This window comes from Macaca mulatta, chromosome 18 (assembly GCF_049350105.2).
Source record: "Macaca mulatta isolate MMU2019108-1 chromosome 18, T2T-MMU8v2.0, whole genome shotgun sequence".
In the NCBI taxonomy this organism is placed as follows: domain Eukaryota; kingdom Metazoa; phylum Chordata; class Mammalia; order Primates; family Cercopithecidae; genus Macaca; species Macaca mulatta.
In genome coordinates, this window is record NC_133423.1 from 26,687,304 (window position 1) to 26,708,001 (window position 20,698).

The window sequence follows — 20,698 nt, forward strand, 5'->3', positions numbered from 1 at the left end:
CAAAGCAGTTTCTCAGGAATCTTCTTTCCAGTTTTTCTCTGAAGATATTTTCTTTTTCACCATAGCCCTCTAGGGGTTCCAAATATCACTTTGCGAATTCCACAAGAACAGGCTTAGCGAGCGGCTTCTTGAGGGGAAAGCTGTAACTCTGTGAGATGAATTAACAGAACACTAAGCAGCTTCTCAGAAAGCTTCTTTTCTGGTTTCATCTGACGATATTTTCTTTTTCACCGTAGCCCTCTATGGGCTTCCAAATATCACTTTGCAAATTCCACAAGAACTGTCTTAGCGAATGGCTCCTTGAGGGAAAAGCTGTAGGTATGTGACATGATTTCAAAAACACAAAGAAGTTTCTCAGAAATCTTCTTTCTCTTTGTTATCGGAACATATTTCCTTTGGCCCTATAGTCTTCAAAGGGATCTGAAATATCGGTTCTCAGATTCCACAGAAAAAAGGCTAGCAAACAGATCCACGAAATACAGAAGTAACTCTGTGAGTGGAAGTCACATATCACAAAGCAGTTTCTCAGAACGCTTCTTTCCAGTTCTTCTCTGAGGATATTTTCTTTTTCACCATACCCCTCTATGGGCTTCCAAATATCACTTTCCAAATTCCACAAGAACAGGCTTAGTGATCGGCTTCTTGAGCGGAAAGCTGTAACTCTGTGAGATGAATTACCAGAACACTAAGCACTTTCTCAGAAAGCTTCTTTCCAAATTTCATCTGAGGATATTTCCTTTTTCACCCTAGCCCTCAGTGGGCTTCCACATATCACTTTGCAAATTCCACAAGAACTGTCTATGCGAAAGGCTTCTTGAGGGGAAGTCTTAACTCTGTGAGATGATTTCACAGAACACAAAGAAGTTTCTCACAAAACTTCTTTCTCTTTGTTATCGGAGGATACTTCCTTTTGCCCTATAGTCTTCAAAGAGATCCGAAAAATCTGTTTTCAGATTCCACAGAAAGAAGCCTAGCAAAGAGATCCACGAAATACAGATGTAACTCTGTTAGTGGAAGTCACCCATTACAAAGCAGTTTCTCAGAAAGATTTTTTCCAGTTTTTCTCTGAAGATATTTTCTTTTTCACCATAGCCCTCTAGGGGCTTCCAATTATCACTTTGCGAAATCCACAAGAACAGGCTTAGCGAGCGGCTTCTTGAGGGGAAAGCTGTAACTCTGTGAGATGAGTTATCAGAACACAAAGCAGTTTCTCAGCAAGCTTCTTTCCAGATTTCATTTGAGGATATTTCCTTATTCACCGTAGCCCTTTATGGGCTTCCAATATCACTTTGTGAATTCCACAAGAACAGGTTTAGTGAGCGGCTTCTTGAAGGGAAAGCAGTAACTCTGTGAGATGAATTAACAGAACACTAAGGAGTTTCTCAGCAAGCTTCTTTCCAGATTTCATTGGAGGATATTTCCTTTTTCACCGTAGCCCTCAGTGGGCTTCCACATATCACTTTACAAATTCCACAAGAACTGTCTTAGCGAAAGGCTTCTTGAGGAGAAAGGTGTAACTCTGTGAGATGATTTCACAGAACACAAAGGAGTTTCTCAGAAAGCTTATTTCTCTTTGTTTTCGAAGGATAGTTCCTTTGGCCCTATAGTCTTTAAAGGGATCCGAAATATCTGTTCTCAGAATCCACAGAAATAATGCTAAAAAAGAGGTCCACGAAATACACATGTAACTCGGTGAGTGGAAGTCACACATCACAAAGCAGTTTCTCAGAAAGCTTCTTTCCAGTTTTTCTCTGAGGATATTTTGTTTTTCACAATAGCCTTCTAGGGCTTGCAAATATCACTTTGTGAATTCCTCAAGAACAGCTTTAGCGAGCGGCCTCTTGATGGGAAAGCTGTAACTCTCTGAGATGAATTAACAGAACACTAAGCAGTTTCACAGCAAGCTTCTTTCCAGATTTCATTTGAGGATATTTCCTTTTTCACCGTAGCCCTAAATTGGCTTCCAAATATCACTTTGCAAATTCCACAAGAACTGTCTTAGCGAAAGGATTCTTGAGGGGAAAGCTGTAACTCTGTGAGATGATTTCACAGAACACAAAGAAGTTTCTCAGAAAGCTTCTTTCTCTTTGTTATCGGAAGATATTTCCTTTGGCCTTATAGTGTTCATAGGGAACGAAATATCTGTTCTCAGATTCCACAGAAATAAGGCAAGCAAAGAGATCCACGAAATACAGATGTAACTCTGTGAGTGGAAGTCACACATCACAAAGCAGTTTCTCACAAAGCTTCTTTCCTGTTTTTCTCTGAGGATATTTTCTTTTTCACCTTAGCCCTCTATGGGCTTCCAAATATCACTTTGAGAATTCCATAAGAACAGGCTTAGCGAGCGGATTCTTGAGGGGAAAGCTGTAACTCTGTGAGACCAATTAACAGAACACCAAGCAGTTTGTAAGAAAGCTTGTTTTCAGATTTCATTTGAGGATATTTCCTTTTTCACCATAGCCCTCTATAGGCTTCCAAATATCACTTAGCACATTCCACAAGAACTGTCTTAGCGAAAGGCTTCTTAAGGGGAAAGCTGTAACTCTGTGAGATGATTTCACAGAACACAAAGAAGTTTCTCAGAAAGTTTCTTTCTCTTTGTTATCGGATGATATTTCCTTTGGCCCTATAGTCTTCAAAGATATCCGAAATATCTGTTCTCAGATTCCACAGAAATAAGGCTAGGAAATAGATCCAAGAAATACAGATGTAACTCTGTGAGTGGAAGTCACACATCACAAAGCAGTTTCTCAGAAAGTTTCTTTCCACTTTTTCTCTGAGGATATTTTCTTTTTCACCATAGCCCTCTAAGGGCTTCCAAATATCACTTTGCGAATTCCACAAGAACAGGCTTAGCGAGCGGCCTCTTGAGGAGAAAGCTGAAACTCTGTGAGATGAGTTATCTGAAAACAAAGCAGTTTCACAACAAGCTTCTTTCCAGATTTATTCTGAGGATATTTCCTTTTTCACCATAGCCATCTATGGGCGTCCAAATATCACTGTGCAAATTCAACAAGAACTATCTTAGCGAAAGGCTTCTTGAGGGGAAAGCTGCAATTCTGTGAGATGATTTCCCAGAACACAAAGAAGTTTCTCAGAGAGCTTCTTTCTCTTTGTTATCGCAGGATAGTTCCTTTGGACCTATAGACTTCAAAGGGATCCGAAATATCTGTTCTCAGATTCCACAGAAATAAGCCTAGCAAAGAGATCCACTAAATACAGATATAACTTTGTGAGAGGAAGTCACATATCACAAAGCAGTTTCTCAGAAATCTTCTTTACAGTTTTTCTCTGAACATATTTTCTTTTTCACCATAGCCCTCTATGGGCTTCCAAATATCACTCTGCGAATTCCACAAGAACTTGCTTAGCGAGCGGCTTCTTGAGGGGAAAGCTGTAACTCTGTGAGATGAGTTATCAGAATACAAAGCAGTTTCACAGCAAGCTTCTTTCCAGATTTCATCTGTGGATATTTCCTTTTTCACTATAGCCATCTATGGGCGTCCAAATATCACTTTGTAAATTCCACAATAACTGTCTTAGCGAAATGCTTCTTGAGGGGAAAGCTGTAGCTCTGTGGGATGATTTCCCAAAACACAAAGAAGTTTCTCAGAAAGTTTCTTTCTCTTTGTTATCGGAGGATATTTCCTTTGGCCTTATACTCTTCAAAGAAATCCGAAATATCTGTTCTCAGATTCCACAGAAATAAGCCTAGCAAAGAGATCTACGAAAAACAGATGTAACTCTGTGAGTGGAAGTCACACATCACAAAGCGGTTTCTCAGAAATCTTCTTTCCAGTTTTTCCCTGAGGATATTTTCTTGTTCACCATAGCCCTCTATGGGCTTCCAAATATCACTTTGCAAATTCCACAAGAACAGTCTTAGCGAGCGGCCTCTGGAGCGGAAAGCTGTAACTCTGTGAGAGGAATTAACAGAACACTAAGCAGTTTCTCATAAAGCTTCTATCCAGATTTCATCTGAGGATATTTCCTTTTTCACCATAGACCTTTATGGGCTTCCAAATATCACTTTGCAAATTCCACAAGAACTGTCTTAGCGAAAGGCTTCTTGAGGGGAAAGCTGTAACTGTGTCAGATGATTTAACAGAACGCTAAGCAGTTTCTCAGAAAACTTCATTCCAGATTTCATTTGAGGATATTTCCTTTTTCACCATAGCCCTCTATGGGCTTGCCAATATCACTTTGCAAATTCCATAAGAACTGTCTTAGCGAAAGGCTTCTTGAGGGGTAAGCTGTCACTCTGTGAGATGATTTCACAGAACACAAAGAAGTTTCTCAGAAAGCTTCTTTCTCTTTGTTATCGGAGGATAGTTCCTTTGGCCCTATAGTCTTCAAAGTGATCGGAAATATCTGTTCTCAGATTCCACAGAAATAAGGCTAGCAAAGAGATCCACGAAACACAGATGTAACTCTGTGAGTGGAAGTCACACATCACAAAGCAGTTTCTCAGGAACCTTCTTTCCACTTTTTCTCTGAGGATATTTTCTTTTTCACCATAGCCCTCTAAGGGCTTCCAAATATCACTTTGCGAATTCGACAAGAACAGGCTTAGCGAGCGGCCTCTTGAGGGGAAAGCTGAAACTCTGTGAGATGAGTTATCTGAAAACAAAGCAGTTTCACAACAAGCTTCTTTCCAGATTTATTCTGAGGATATTTCCTTTTCACCATAGCCATCTATGGGCGTCCAAGTATCACTGTGCAAATTCAACAAGAACTGTCTTAGCGAAAGGCTTCTTGAGGGGAAAGCTGCAATTCTGTGAGATGATTTCCCAGAACACAAAGAAGTTTCTCAGAGAGCTTCTTTCTCTTTGTTATCGCAGGATAGTTCCTTTGGACCTATAGACTTCAAAGGGATCCGAAATATCTGTTCTCAGATTCCACAGAAATAAGCCTAGCAAAGAGATCCACTAAATACAGATATAACTTTGTGAGTGGAAGTCACACATCACAAAGCAGTTTCTCAGAAATCTTCTTTACAGTTTTTCTCTGAACATATTTTCTTTTTCACCATAGCCCTCTATGGGCTTCCAAATATCACTTTGCGAATTCCACAAGAACTTGCTTAGCGAGCGGCTTCTTGAGGGGAAAGCTGTAACTCTGTGAGATGAGTTATCAGAACACAAAGCAGTTTCACAGCAAGCTTCTTTCCAGATTTCATCTGTGGATATTTCCTTTTTCACCATAGCCATCTATGGGCGTCCAAATATCACTTTGTAAATTCCACAATAACTGTCTTAGCGAAAGGCTTCTTGAGGGGAAAGCTGTAGCTCTGTGGGATGATTTCCCAAAACACAAAGAAGTTTCTCAGAAAGTTTCTTTCTCTTTGTTATCAGAGGATATTTCCTTTGGCCTTATACTCTTCAAAGAAATCCGAAATATCTGTTCTCAGATTCCACAGAAATAAGCCTAGCAAAGAGATCTACGAAAAACAGATGTAACTCTGTGAGTGGAAGTCACACATCACAAAGCGGTTTCTCAGAAATCTTCTTTCCAGTTTTTCTCTGAGGATATTTTCTTGTTCACCATAGCCCTCTATGGGCTTCCAAATATCACTTTGCAAATTCCACAAGAACAGTCTTAGCGAGCGGCCTCTGGAGCGGAAAGCTGTAACTCTGTGAGAGGAATTAACAGAACACTAAGCAGTTTCTCAGAAAGCTTCTTTCCAGATTTCATCTGAGGATATTTCCTTTTTACCATAGCCCTCAATGGGCTTCCAAATATCACTTTGCAAATTCCACAAGAACTCTCTTAGCAAAAGGCTTCTTGAGGGGAAAGCTGTAACTCTGTGAGATGATTTCACAGAACACAAAAAAGTTTCTCAGAAAGATTCTTTGTCTTTGTTATCGGAGGATATTTCCTTTCACACTACAGTCTTCAAAGGGATCCAAATTATCTGTTCACAGATTCCACAGAAATAAGGCTAGCAAAGAGATCCACGAAACACAGCTGTAACTCTATGAGTGGTAGTCACACCTCACATAGCAGTTTCTCAGAAAGCTTCTTTCCAGTTTTTCTCTGAGGATATTTTCTTTTTCACCGTAGCCCTCTATGGGATTTCAAATATCACTTTGCGAGTTCCACAATAACAGGCTTAGCGAGCGGCCTCTTGACGGGAAAGCTGTAACTCTGTAAGAAGAATTAACAGAACACTAAGCAGTTTCTCAGAAAGCTTCTTTCCAGATTTCATCTGAGGATATTTCCTTTTTCACCCTAGCCCTCTATGGGCTTCCAAATATCGCTTTGCAAATTCCACAAGAACAGGCTTACCGAAAGGCTTCTAGAGAGGAAAGCTGTAACTCTGTGAGATGATTTCACAGAACACAAAGAATTTTCTCAGAAAGCTTCTTTCTCTTTGTTATCGGAGGATATTTCCTTTGGCCCTGTAGTCTTCAAAGGGATCCGAAATATCTGTTCTCAGATTCCACAGAAATAAGGCTAGCCAAGAGATCCGCGAAATACAGATGCAACTCTGTGAGTGGAAGTCAGACATCAGAAAGCAGTTTCCCAGAAAGATCCTTTCCAGCTTTTCTCTGAGGATATATTCTTTTTCACCATAGACCTCTATGGGATTCCAAATATCACTTTGCGAACTCCACAACAGCAGGCTTAGCGAGCGGACTCTTGAGGGGAAAGCTGTAACTCTGTGAGGTGAATTAACAGAACACTAAGCAGTTTCTCAGAAAGCTTCTTTCCAGATTTCACCTGAGGATATTTCCTTTTTCACCATAGCCCTGTATGGGCTTCCAAATATCACTTTGCAAATTTCACAAGAACTGTCTTTGCGAACGTCTTTTTGAGGGGGAAGCTGTAACTCTGTGAGATGATTTCACAAACACAAAGAAGTTTCTCAGAAAGCTTCTTTCTCTTTGTTATCGGAGGATATTTCCTTTGGCCCTATAGTCTTCAAAGGGATCCGAATTATCTGTTCTCAGATTCCACAGAAATAAGGCTAGGAAAGAGATCCACGAAATACAGATGTAACTCTGTGAGTGGAAGTCACACATCGCAAAGCAGTTTCTCAGAAAGCTTCTTTCCAGTTTTTCACTAAGGGTATTTTTTTTTCACCATAGCCCTCTATGGGCTTCCAAATATCACTATGCGAATTCCAGAAGAACAGGCTTAGCGAGCGGCCTCTTGAGGGGAAAGCTGTAACTCTGTGACATGAATTAACAGAACACTAAGCAGTTTCTCAGCAAGCTTCCTTCCAGATTTCATCTGAGTATAATTCCTTTCTCACCATAGCCCTCTTTGGGCTTCCAAATATCACTTTGCAAATTCCACAAGAAAAGGCTTAGCGAAAGGATTCTTGGAGGGAGAGCTGTAACTCTGTGAAGATGATTTCTTAGAACACAAGGAAGTTTCTCAGAGAGCTTCTTTCTCTTTGTTATCGAAGGGTATTTCCTTTGGCCGTATAGTCTTCAAAGGGATCCGAAATATCTGTTCTCAGATTCCACAGAAATAAGGCTAGCAAAGAGAGCCACGAAATACAGGTATAACTCTGTGAATGGAAGTCACACATCACAAAGCAGTTTCTCAGAAAGCTTCTTTCCAGTTTTTCTCTGAGGATATTTTCTTTTTCACCATAGACCTCTAAGGGCTTCCAAATATCACTTTGCAAATTCCACAAGAACTGTCTTAGCGAAAGGCTTCTTGAGGGGAAAGCTGTAACTCTGTGAGATGATTTCAGAGAACACAAAGCAGTTTCTCAGAAAGCTTCTTTCCCGTTTTTCTCTGAGGATATTTTCTTTTTAACCATAGCCCTCTATGGGCTTCCAAATCTCACTTTGTGAATTCCACAAAAACAGGCCTAGCGAGCAGCCTCTTGGGGGGAAACCTATAGCTCTCTGAGATTATTTCACAGAACACAAAGAAGTTTCTCAGAAAGCTTCTATCTCTTTGTTATCGGGGGATATTTCCTTTGGCCCCACCGTCTTCAAAGGGATCCGTAATATCTGTTCTCAGATTTCACAGAAATAAGGCTAGCAAAGAGATCCACGAAATTCAGATGTAACTCTGTGAGTGGAAGTCACACAACACAAAGCAGTTTCTCAGAAAGCTTCTTTCCAGTTTTTCTCTGAGGAGATTTTCTTTTTCACCATAGCCCTCTATGGGCTTCCAAATATCACTTTGGGAATTTCACAAGAACAGGCTTAGCGAGCGGCCTCTTGAGGGTAAAGTTGTAACTCTGTGAGATGAATTAAGAGAACACTAAGCAGTGTCTCAGAGAACTTCTTTCCAGATTTCATCTGAGCATATTTCCTTTTTCACCATAGCCCTGTATGGGCTTCAAAATATCACTTTGCAAATTCCACTCAACAGGCTTAGAGAAAGGCTTCTTGAGGGTAAAGCTGTAATTCTGTGAGATGATTTCACAGACACAAAGAAGTTTCTCAGAAAGCTTCTTTCTCTTTGTTATCGGAGGATATTTCCTTTGGCCCTATAGTCTCCAAAGGGATGCGAAATATCTGTTCTCAGATTCCACAGATATAAGGCTAGCAAAGAGATCCACGAAATACAGATGTAACTCTGTGAGTGGAAGTCACACATCACAAAGCAGGTTCTCAGAAAGCTTCTTTCCAGTTTTTCTCTGAGGATATTTTGTTTTTCACCACAGCCCTCTATGGGCTTCCAAATATCACTTTGCGAAATCCACAAGAACAGGCTTAGTGAGCGGCCTCTTGAGGGGAAAGCCGTAACTCTGTGAGATGAATTAACAGAACACTAAGCAGTTTCTCAGAAAGCTTCTTTCCAGATTTCATCTGAGGATATTTCCTTTTTCACCCTAGGCCTCTATGGGCTTCCAAATATCACTTTGCATATTCCACAAGAACTGTCTTAGCGAAAGGCTTCTGGAGGGGAATGCTGTAACTCTGTGAGATGATATCACAGAACACAAAGAATTTTCTCAGAAAGCTTCTGTCTCTTGGTTATCGGAGGATATTTCCTTTGGCCCTATACTCTTCAAAGGGATCCGAAATATCTGTTCTCAGATTCCACAGAAATAAGGCTAGCAAAGAGATCCACGAAATACAGAAGTAACTCTGTGAGTGGAAGTCACACATCACCAAGCAGTTTCTCAGAAAGATTCTTTCCAGTTTTTCTCTGAGGAGATTTTCTTTTTCACCGTAGCCCTCTATGGGCTTCCAAATATCACTTTGCGAATTTCACAAGAACAGGCTTTGTGAGCGGCCTCTTGAGGTTAAAGCTGTAACTCTGTGAGATGAATTAAAAGAACACTAAGCAGTTTCTCAGAAAGCTTCTTTCCAGATTTCATCTGAGGATATTTCCTTTTTCACCCTAGCCCTCTTTGGGCTTCGAAATATCACTTTGCAAATTCCACAAGAACTGTCTTAGCGAAAGGCTTCTTGAGTGGAACGCTGTAACACTGTGAGATGATTTCACAGAACACAAAGAAGTTTCTCAGAAAGCTTCTTTCTCTTTGTTACCGGAGGATATTTCCTTTGGCCCTATAGTCTTCAAAGGGATCCGTAATATCTGTTCTCAGATTCCACAGAAATAAGGCTAGCAAAGATATCCACGAAATACAGATGTAACTCTGTGAGATGAATTAACAGAACACAAAGCAGTTTCTCAGAAAGCTTCTTTCCAGTTTTTCTCTGAGGATATTTTCTTTTTCACCATAGCCCTCTATGGGCTACCAAATATCACTATGCGAATTCCAGAAGAACAGGCTTAGCGAGCGGCCTCTTGAGGGGAAAGCTGTAACTCTGTGACATGAATTAACAGAACACTAAGCAGTTTCTCAGCAAGCTTCCTTCCAGATTTCAACTGAGGATATTTCCTTTTTCACCCTAGCCCTCTTTGGGCTTCCAAATATCACTTTGCCAATTCCACAAGAACAGGCTTAGCGAAAGGCTTCTTGAGGGGAAAACTGTAACTCTGTGGGATGAATTAACATAACACTAAGCAGTTTCTCATTAAGCTTCTTTCCAGATTTCATCTGAGGATATTTCCTTTTTCACCATAGACCTCTATGGGCTTCCAAATATCACTTTGCAAATTCCACAAGAACTGTCTTTGCAAAAGGCTTCTTGCGGGGAAAGCTGTAACTCTGTGAGATGATTTCACAGAACACAAAGAAGTTTCTCAGAAAGCTTCTTTCTCTTTGTTATCGGAGGATATTTCCTTTGACCCTATAGTCTTCAAAGGGATCCAAAATATCTGTTCTCAGATTCCACAGAAATAAGGCTAGCAAAGAGATCCACGAAATACAGTTATAACTCTGTGACTGGAAGTCACACATCACAAAGCAGTGCCTCAGAAAGCTTCTATCCAGTTTTCCTCTGAGGATATTTTCTTTTTCACCATAGCCCTCTATGGCCTTCCAAATATCACCTTGCGAATTCCACAAGAACAGGCTTAATGAGCCGCCTCTTGAGGGGACAGTTGTGACTCTGTGAGATGAATTAACAGAACACTAAGCAGTTTCTCAGAAGGCTTCTTTCCAGATTTCATCTGAGGATATTTCCTTTTTCACCATAGCCATCTAAGGGCTTCCAAATATCACTTTGCAAATTCCACAAGAACTGTCTTTGCAAAAGGCTTCTTGAGGGGAAAGCTGTAACTCCGTGAGACGATTTCACCGAACAGGAAGAAGTTTCTCAGAAAGTTTCTTTCTCTTTGTTATCGGAGGATATTACCTTTGGCCCTATAGTCCTCAAAGGGATCCGAAATATCCGGTCTCAGACTCCACAGAAATAAGGCTAGCAAAGAGATCCACGAAATACAGATGTAACTCTGTGAGTGGAAGTCACACATCTCAAAGCAGTTTCTCAGAAAGCTTCTATCCAGTTTTTCTCTGAGGATATTTTCGTTTTCACCATAGCCCTCTTTGGGCTTCCAAATATCACTTTGCGAATTCCACAAGAACAGGCTTAGCGAGCGGCCTCTTGAGGGGAAAGCTGTAACTATGTGAGATGATTTCAGAGAACACAAAGCAGTTTCTCAGAAAGCTTCTTTCCAGTTTTTCTCTGGGGATATTTTCTTTTTAACCATAGCCCTCTATGGGCTTCCAAATCTCACTTTGCGAATTCCACAAGAACAGGCCTAGCGAGCAGCCTCTTGGGGAGAAAGCTGTAGCTGTCTGAGATGATTTCAAAGAACACAAAGAAGTTTCTCAGAAAGCTTCTATCTCTTTGTTATCGGGGGATATTTCCTTTGGCCCTACCGTCTTCAAAGGGATCCGAAATATCTGTTCTCAGATTCCACAGAAATAAGGCTAGAAAAGAGATCCACGAAATTCAGATGTAACTCTGTGAGTGGAAGTCACACATCACAAAGCAGTTTCTCAGAAAGCTTCTTTCCAGTTTTTCTCTGAGGATATTTTCTTTTACACCATTAGCCCTCTATGGGCTTCCAAATATCACTTTGGGAGTTTCACAAGAACAGGCTTAGCGAGCGGCCTCTTGAGGGTAAAGTTGTAACTCTGTGAGATGAATTAAGAGAACACTAAGCAGTTTCTCAGAAACCTTCTTTCCAGATTTCATCTGAGGATATTTCCTTTTTCACCATAGCCCTCTAAGGGCTTCCAAATATCACTTTGCAAATTCCACAAGAACTGTCTTAGCGAAAGGCTTCTTGAGGGGAAAGCTGTAACTCTGTGAGATGATTTCACAGAACACAAAGGAGTTTCTCAGAAAGCTTCCTTCTCTTTGTTATCGGAGGATATTTCCTTTGGCCCCATAGTCTTCAAAGGGATCCGAAATATCTGTTCTCAGATTCCACAGAAATAAGGCTAGCAAAGAGATCCACGAAACACAGATGTAACTCTGTGAGTGGAAGCCACACATCACCAAGCAGTTTCTCAGAAAGCTTCTTTCCAGTTTTTCTCTGACGATATTTTCTTTTTCCCCATAGCCCTCTATGGGCTTCCAAATATCACTTTGCGAATTCCACAAGAACAGGCTTAGCGAGGGTCTCTTGAGGGGAAAGCTGTAACTCTGTGAGATGAATTAAAAGAACACTAAGCAGTTTCTCAGAAAGCTTCTTTCCAGATTTCATCAGAGTATATTTCTTTTTTCACCGTAGCCCTCTATGGGCTTCGAAATATCACTTTCCAAATTCCACAAGAACTGTCTCAGCGAAAGACTTCTTGAGGGGAAAGGTGTAACTCTGTGAGATGATTTCACAGAACACAAAGAAGTTTCTCAGAAAGCTTCTATCTCTTTGTTATCGGGGGATATTTCCTTTGGCCCTACCGTCTTCAAACGGATCCAAAATATCTGTTCTCAGATTCCACAGAAATAAGGCTAGCAAAGAGATTCACGAAATACAGATGTAACTCTGTGAGTGGAAGTCACACATCACAAAGCAGTTTCTCAGAAAGATTCTTTGCAGTTTTTCTCTGAGGATATTTTCTTTTTCACCATAGCCCCCTATGGGCTTCCAAATATCACTTTGCGAATTTCACAAGAACAGGCTTTGCGAGCGGCCTCTTGAGGGGAAAGCTGTAGCTCTGTGAGAAGAATTAACAGAACACTAAGCAGTTTCTCAGAAAGCTTCTTTCCAGATTTCATCTGAGGATATTTCCTTTTTCACAATAGCCCTCTAGGGGCTTCCAAATATCACTTTGCAAATTCCACAAGTACTGTCTTAGCGAAAGGCTTCCTGAGGAGAAAGCTGTAACTCTGTCAGTTGATTTCACAGAACACAAAGAAGTTTCTCAGAAAGCTTCTATCTCTTTGTTATCGGGGGATATTTCCTTTGGCCTTACCGTCTTCAAATGGATCCGTAATACCTGTTCTCAGATTCCACAGAAATAAGGCTAGCAAAGAGATCCACGACATACAGAGGTAACTCTGTGAGTGGATGTCACACATCACAAAGCAGTTTCTCAGAAAGCTTCTTTCCAGTTTTTCTCTGAGGATATTTTCTTTTTCGCCATAATTTTCTAGGGGTTTCCAAATATCACATTGCGAATTCCACAAGAACAGGCTTAGCGAGTGGCCTCTTGAGGGGAAATCTGTAACTCTGTGAGATGAATTAACAGAACACTAAGCAGTGTCTCAGAGAACTTCTTTCCAGATTTCATCTGAGCATATTTCCTTTTTCACCATAGCCCTGTATGGGCTTCAAAATATCACTTTGCAAATTCCACTCAACAGGCTTAGAGAAAGGCTTCTTGAGGGGAAAGCTGTAATTCTGTGAGATGATTTCACAGACACAAAGAAGTTTCTCAGAAAGCTTCTTTCTCTTTGTTATCGGAGGATATTTCCTTTGGCCCTATAGTCTCCAAAGGGATGCGAAATATCTGTTCTCAGATTCCACAGATATAAGGCTAGCAAAGAGATCCACGAAATACAGATGTAACTCTGTGAGTGGAAGTCACACATCACAAAGCAGGTTCTCAGAAAGCTTCTTTCCAGTTTTTCTCTGAGGATATTTTGTTTTTCACCACAGCCCTCTATGGGCTTCCAAATATCACCTTGCGAAATCCACAAGAACAGGCTTAGTGAGCCGCCTCTTGAGGGGAAAGCCGTAACTCTGTGAGATGAATTAACAGAACACTAAGCAGTTTCTCAGAAGGCTTCTTTCCAGATTTCATCTGAGGATATTTCCTTTTTCACCATAGCCATCTAAGGGCTTCCAAATATCACTTTGCAAATTCCACAAGAACTGTCTTTGCAAAAGGCTTCTTGAGGGGAAAGCTGTAACTCCGTGAGACGATTTCACAGAACAGGAAGAAGTTTCTCAGAAAGTTTCTTTCTCTTTGTTATCGGAGGATATTACCTTTGGCCCTATAGTCCTTAAAGTGATCCGAAATATCCGGTCTCAGACTCCACAGAAATAAGGCTAGCAAAGAGATCCATGAAATACAGATGTAACTCTGTGAGTGGAAGTCACACATCTCAAAGCAGAAAGCTTCTATCCAGTTTTTCTCTGAGGATATTTTCGTTTTCACCATAGCCCTCTTTGGGCTTCCAAATATCACTTTGCGAATTCCACAAGAACAGGCTTAGCGAGCGGCCTCTTGAGGGGAAAGCTGTAACTCTGTGAGATGATTTCAGAGAACACAAAGCAGTTTCTCAGAAAGCTTCTTTCCAGTTTTTCTCTGAGGATATTCTCTTTTTCACCATAACCCTCTATGCGCTTCCAAATATCACTTTCCAAATTCCACAAGAACAGGCTTAGCTATCGGCTTCTTGAGCGGAAAGCTATAACACTACGAGATGAAATAAGAGAACACTAAGCTGTTTTTCAGAAAGCTTCTTTAAAGATTTCATCTGAGGATATTTCCTTTTTCACCGTTGCCCTCTATGGGCATCGAAATATCACTTTCCAAATTCTACCAGAACAGGGTTAGCGAAAGGCTTCTTGAGGGGAAAGCTGTAACTCTGTGAAATGATTTCACAAAACACAAAGAAGTTTCCCAGAAAGCTTCTTTCTCTTTGTTATCGGAGGGCATTACCTTTGGCCCTATTGTCTTCAAAGGGATCCGAAATATCTGTTCTCAGAATCCACAGAAATAAGGCTAGCAAAGAGATCCACGAAATACAGATGTAACTCTGTGAGTGAAAGACACACATCTCAAAGCAGTTTCTCAGAAACCTTCTTTCCAGTTTTTCTCTGAGGATATTTTCTTTTTCACCATAGCCCTCTATGGGCTTCCAAATATCACTTTGCGAATTCAACAAGAAGAAGCTTAGCGAGCGGCTTCATCAGCACAAAGCTGTAACTCTGTGAGATGAATTAACAGAACACTAAGCAGTTTCTCTGAAAGCTTCGTTCAAGATTTCATCTGAGGATATTTCCTTTTTCACCGTAGCCCTCTATGGGCTTCCAAATATCACTTTGCAAATTCCACAAGAACTGTGTAAACGAAAGGTTTCTTGAGGGGAAAGCTGTAACTGTGTGAGATGATTTCACAGAACACAAAGAAGTTTCTCAGAAATCTTCTTTCTCTTTGTTAACGGAAGATATTTCCTTTGGCCTTATAGTGTTCATAGGTATCCGATATATGTGTTCTAAGATTCCACAGAAATAAGGCTAGCAAAGCGATCCACGAAATACAGATGTAACTCTGTGAGTGGAAGTCACACATCACAAAGCAGTTTCTCAGAAAGCTTCTTTCCAGTTTTTCTCAGAGGATATTTTCTTTTTCACCGTAGACCTCAATGGGCTTCTAAATGTCACTTTGCAAATTCCACAAGAACTGTCTTAGCGAAAGGCTTCTTGAGGGGAAAGCTGTAACTCTATGAGGTGATTTCACAGAACACAAAGAAGTTTTTCAGAAAGCTTCTTTCTCTTTGTTATCAGAGGATATTTCCTTTGGCCCTAATGTCTTCAAAGGGATCCGAAATATCCGTTCTCAGATTCCACAGAAATAAGGCTAGCAAACAGATCCAGGATGTACACATGTAACTCTCTGAGTGGAAGTAACACATCACAAAGGAGTTTCTCACAAAGCTTCTTTCAGTTATTCTCTGAGGATATTTTCTTTTTCACTATAGCCCTCTAAGGGCTTCCTAATATCACTTTGCAAATTCCACAAAAACAGGCTTAGCGAACGGCTTCTTGAGAGAAAAGCTGTAACTCTGTCATAGGAATTAACAGAACACTAAGCAATTTCTCAGAAATCTTCTTTCCAGATTTCATCTGAGGATATTTCCTTTTTCACCATAGCCCTCTATGGGCATCGAAATATCACTTTGCAAATTCCACAAGAACAGGCTTAGCGAAAGGCTTCTTCTGGGGAAAGCTGTAACTCTGTGAGATGATTTAACAGAACACAAAGAAGTTTCTCAGAAAGCTTCTTTCTCTTTGTTATCGGAGGATATACCCTTTGGCGCTATAGACTTCAAAGGAATCCGAATTATCCATTCTCAGATTCCACAGAAATAATGCTAGCAAGGATATCCACGAAATTCAGATGTAACTCTGTCAGTGGAAGTCACACATCACAAATCAGTTTCTCCGAAAGCTTCTTTCCAGTTTTTCTCTGATGATATTTTCTTTTTCACCATAGCCCTCTAAGGGCTTCCAAATATCACTTAGCAAATTCCACAAGAACAGGCTTAGCGAACGGCTTCTTGAGGGGAAAGCTGTAAATCTGTGAGATGAATTAACAGAACACTAAGCAGTTTCTCAGATAGCTTCTTTCCAGATTTCATCTGATGATCTTTCCTTTTTCATGGTAGCACTCTATGGGCATTGAAATATCACTTTGCAAATTCCACAGAAACAGGCTTAGTGAAAGTCTTCTTGAGGGGAAAGCTGTAATTCTGTGCGATGATTTCACAGAACACAAAGAAGTTTCTCAGAAAGCTTCTTTCTCTTTGTTATTGGAGGATATTTCCTTTGGCCATATGGTCTTCAAAGGGATCCGAAATATACGTTCTCAGATTCCACAGAAGTAAGGCTAGCAAACAGAACCACGAAATAGAGATGTAACTCTGTGAGTGCAAGTCACATATCCCAAAGTAGTTTCTCATAAATCTTCTTTCCAGTTTTTCTCCGAGTATATTTTCTTTTTCACCACATCCCTCTGTGGGCTTCCAAATATCACTTTGCAAATTCCATAAAAACAGGAATAGCGAACGGCTTCTTGAGGAGAAAGCTGTAACTCTGTGACATGAATTAACAAAACACTAAGCAGCTTCTCAGAAAGCTTCTTCAGAGATTTCATCTGAGGATATTTCCTTTTTCAACGTAGCCTTCTATGGGCATCGAAATATCACTTTGCAAATTCCACAAGAACAGGCTTAGCGAAAGGCTTCATGAGGGGAAAGCTGTAACTCTGTGAGATGATTTCACAAAACACCAAGAAGTTTCTCAGAAAGCTTCTTTCTCTTTGTTATCGGAGGATATTTCCTTTGGCCCCATAGTCCTCAAAGTGATCCCAAATATCCGTTCTCAGATTCCATAGAAATAAGTCTAGCAATCAGATCCAAGAAATACAGGTGAAATTCTGTGAGTGGAAGTCACACATCACAAAGCAGTTTCTCAGTAAGTTTCTTTCCAGTTTTTCTCCAAGGATACTTTTCTTTTCACCATTGCCCTCCATGGGCTTCCACCTATCACTTTGCAAATTCCAGAAGAACAGGCTTAGCGAACGACCTTCTTGAGGGGAAAGCTGTTACTCTGTGAGATGAATTAACAGAACACTTAGCAGTTTCTCAGATGGTTTCTTTCCAGATTTCATCTGATGATCTTTCCTTTTTCACGGTAGCACTCTATGGGCATTGAAATATCACTTTGCAAATTCCACAGAAACAGGCTTAGCGAAAGTCTTCTTGAGGGGAAAGCTGTAATTCTGTGAGATGATTTCACAGAACACAAAGAAGTTTCTCAGAAACCTTCTTTCTCTTTGTTATTGGAGGATACTTCCTTTGGCCCTATGGTCTTCAAAGGGATCCGAAATATCCGTTCTCAGATTCCACAGAAATAAGGCTAGCAAACAGATCCACGAAATACAGATGTAACTCTTCCAAATATCACTTTGCAAATTCCACAAGAACAGACTTAGCGAACGGCTTCTTGAGGGAAAAGCTGTAGCTCTGTGGGATGAATTAACAGAACAGCAAGAAGTTTCTCTGAAATCTTCTGTCCAGATTCCATCTGAGGATATTTCCTTTTTCACCGTAGACCTCTACGTGCATCGAAATATCACCTTAAAAATTCCACAGGAACAGGCTTAGCGAAAGGCATCTTGAGGGGAAAGCTGTAATTCTGTGAGATGATTTCACAGAACACAAAGTACTTTCTCAGAAAGCTTTTTTCTCTTTGTTATCGGAGGATATTTCCTTGGGCCCTATAGTCTTCGAAGGGATCCGAAATATCTGTTCTCAGATTCCACAGAAATAAGACTAGCAAAGAAATCCACGAAATACAGATGTAACTCTGTGATTGTAAGTCACACATCACAAAGAAGTTTCTCAGAGAGCTTCTTTCCAGTTTTTCTCTGAGGATATTTTCTTTTTCACCAGAGCCCTCTTTTAGCTTCCAAATATCACTTTGCGAATTCCACAAAAACAGGCTTAGCGAGCGGCCTCTTGAGGGGAAAGCTGTAACTCTGTGAGACGAATTATCAGAACACTAAGGAGTTCCTCAGCAAGCTTCTGTTCAGATTTCATCTGAGGATATTTCTTTTTTCACCATACCCCTATATGGGCTTCCAAATATCACTTTGCAAATTCCACAAGAACTGTCTTAGCGAAAGGATTCTTGACGGGAAAGCTGTAACCCTGTGAGATGATTTCACAGAACACAAAGAAGTTTCTCAGAAAACTTCTTTCTCTTTGTTATCGGAGGATAGTTCCTTTGGCCCTATAGTCTTCAAAGGGATCCGAAATATCTGTTCTCAGATTCCACAGAAATAAGACTAGCAAAGAGATCCACGAAAGACAGAGGTAACTCTGTGAGTGGAAGTCACACATCACAAAGCAGTTTCTCAGGAATCTTCTTTCCAGTTTTTCTCTGAAGATATTTTCTTTTTCACCATAGCCCTCTAGGGGTTCCAAATATCACTTTGCGAATTCCACAAGAACAGGCTTAGCGAGCGGCTTCTTGAGGGGAAAGCTGTAACTCTGTGAGATGAATTAACAGAACACTAAGCAGCTTCTCAGAAAGCTTCTTTTCTGGTTTCATCTGACGATATTTTCTTTTTCACCGTAGCCCTCTATGGGCTTCCAAATATCACTTTGCAAATTCCACAAGAACTGTCTTAGCGAATGGCTCCTTGAGGGAAAAGCTGTAGGTATGTGACATGATTTCAAAAACACAAAGAAGTTTCTCAGAAATCTTCTTTCTCTTTGTTATCGGAACATATTTCCTTTGGCCCTATAGTCTTCAAAGGGATCTGAAATATCGGTTCTCAGATTCCACAGAAAAAAGGCTAGCAAACAGATCCACGAAATACAGAAGTAACTCTGTGAGTGGAAGTCACATATCACAAAGCAGTTTCTCAGAACGCTTCTTTCCAGTTCTTCTCTGAGGATATTTTCTTTTTCACCATACCCCTCTATGGGCTTCCAAATATCACTTTCCAAATTCCACAAGAACAGGCTTAGTGATCGGCTTCTTGAGCGGAAAGCTGTAACTCTGTGAGATGAATTACCAGAACACTAAGCACTTTCTCAGAAAGCTTCTTTCCAAATTTCATCTGAGGATATTTCCTTTTTCACCCTAGCCCTCAGTGGGCTTCCACATATCACTTTGCAAATTCCACAAGAACTGTCTATGCGAAAGGCTTCTTGAGGGGAAGTCTTAACTCTGTGAGATGATTTCACAGAACACAAAGAAGTTTCTCACAAAACTTCTTTCTCTTTGTTATCGGAGGATACTTCCTTTTGCCCTATAGTCTTCAAAGAGATCCGAAAAATCTGTTTTCAGATTCCACAGAAAGAAGCCTAGCAAAGAGATCCACGAAATACAGATGTAACTCTGTTAGTGGAAGTCACCCATTACAAAGCAGTTTCTCAGAAAGATTTTTTCCAGTTTTTCTCTGAAGATATTTTCTTTTTCACCATAGCCCTCTAGGGGCTTCCAATTATCACTTTGCGAAATCCACAAGAACAGGCTTAGCGAGCGGCTTCTTGAGGGGAAAGCTGTAACTCTGTGAGATGAGTTATCAGAACACAAAGCAGTTTCTCAGCAAGCTTCTTTCCAGATTTCATTTGAGGATATTTCCTTATTCACCGTAGCCCTTTATGGGCTTCCAATATCACTTTGTGAATTCCACAAGAACAGGTTTAGTGAGCGGCTTCTTGAAGGGAAAGCAGTAACTCTGTGAGATGAATTAACAGAACACTAAGGAGTTTCTCAGCAAGCTTCTTTCCAGATTTCATTGGAGGATATTTCCTTTTTCACCGTAGCCCTCAGTGGGCTTCCACATATCACTTTACAAATTCCACAAGAACTGTCTTAGCGAAAGGCTTCTTGAGGAGAAAGGTGTAACTCTGTGAGATGATTTCACAGAACACAAAGGAGTTTCTCAGAAAGCTTATTTCTCTTTGTTTTCGAAGGATAGTTCCTTTGGCCCTATAGTCTTTAAAGGGATCCGAAATATCTGTTCTCAGAATCCACAGAAATAATGCTAAAAAAGAGGTCCACGAAATACACATGTAACTCGGTGAGTGGAAGTCACACATCACAAAGCAGTTTCTCAGAAAGCTTCTTTCCAGTTTTTCTCTGAGGATATTTTGTTTTTCACAATAGCCTTCTAGGGCTTGCAAATATCACTTTGTGAATTCCTCAAGAACAGCTTTAGCGAGCGGCCTCTTGATGGGAAAGCTGTAACTCTCTGAGATGAATTAACAGAACACTAAGCAGTTTCACAGCAAGCTTCTTTCCAGATTTCATTTGAGGATATTTCCTTTTTCACCGTAGCCCTAAATTGGCTTCCAAATATCACTTTGCAAATTCCACAAGAACTGTCTTAGCGAAAGGATTCTTGAGGGGAAAGCTGTAACTCTGTGAGATGATTTCACAGAACACAAAGAAGTTTCTCAGAAAGCTTCTTTCTCTTTGTTATCGGAAGATATTTCCTTTGGCCTTATAGTGTTCATAGGGAACGAAATATCTGTTCTCAGATTCCACAGAAATAAGGCAAGCAAAGAGATCCACGAAATACAGATGTAACTCTGTGAGTGGAAGTCACACATCACAAAGCAGTTTCTCACAAAGCTTCTTTCCTGTTTTTCTCTGAGGATATTTT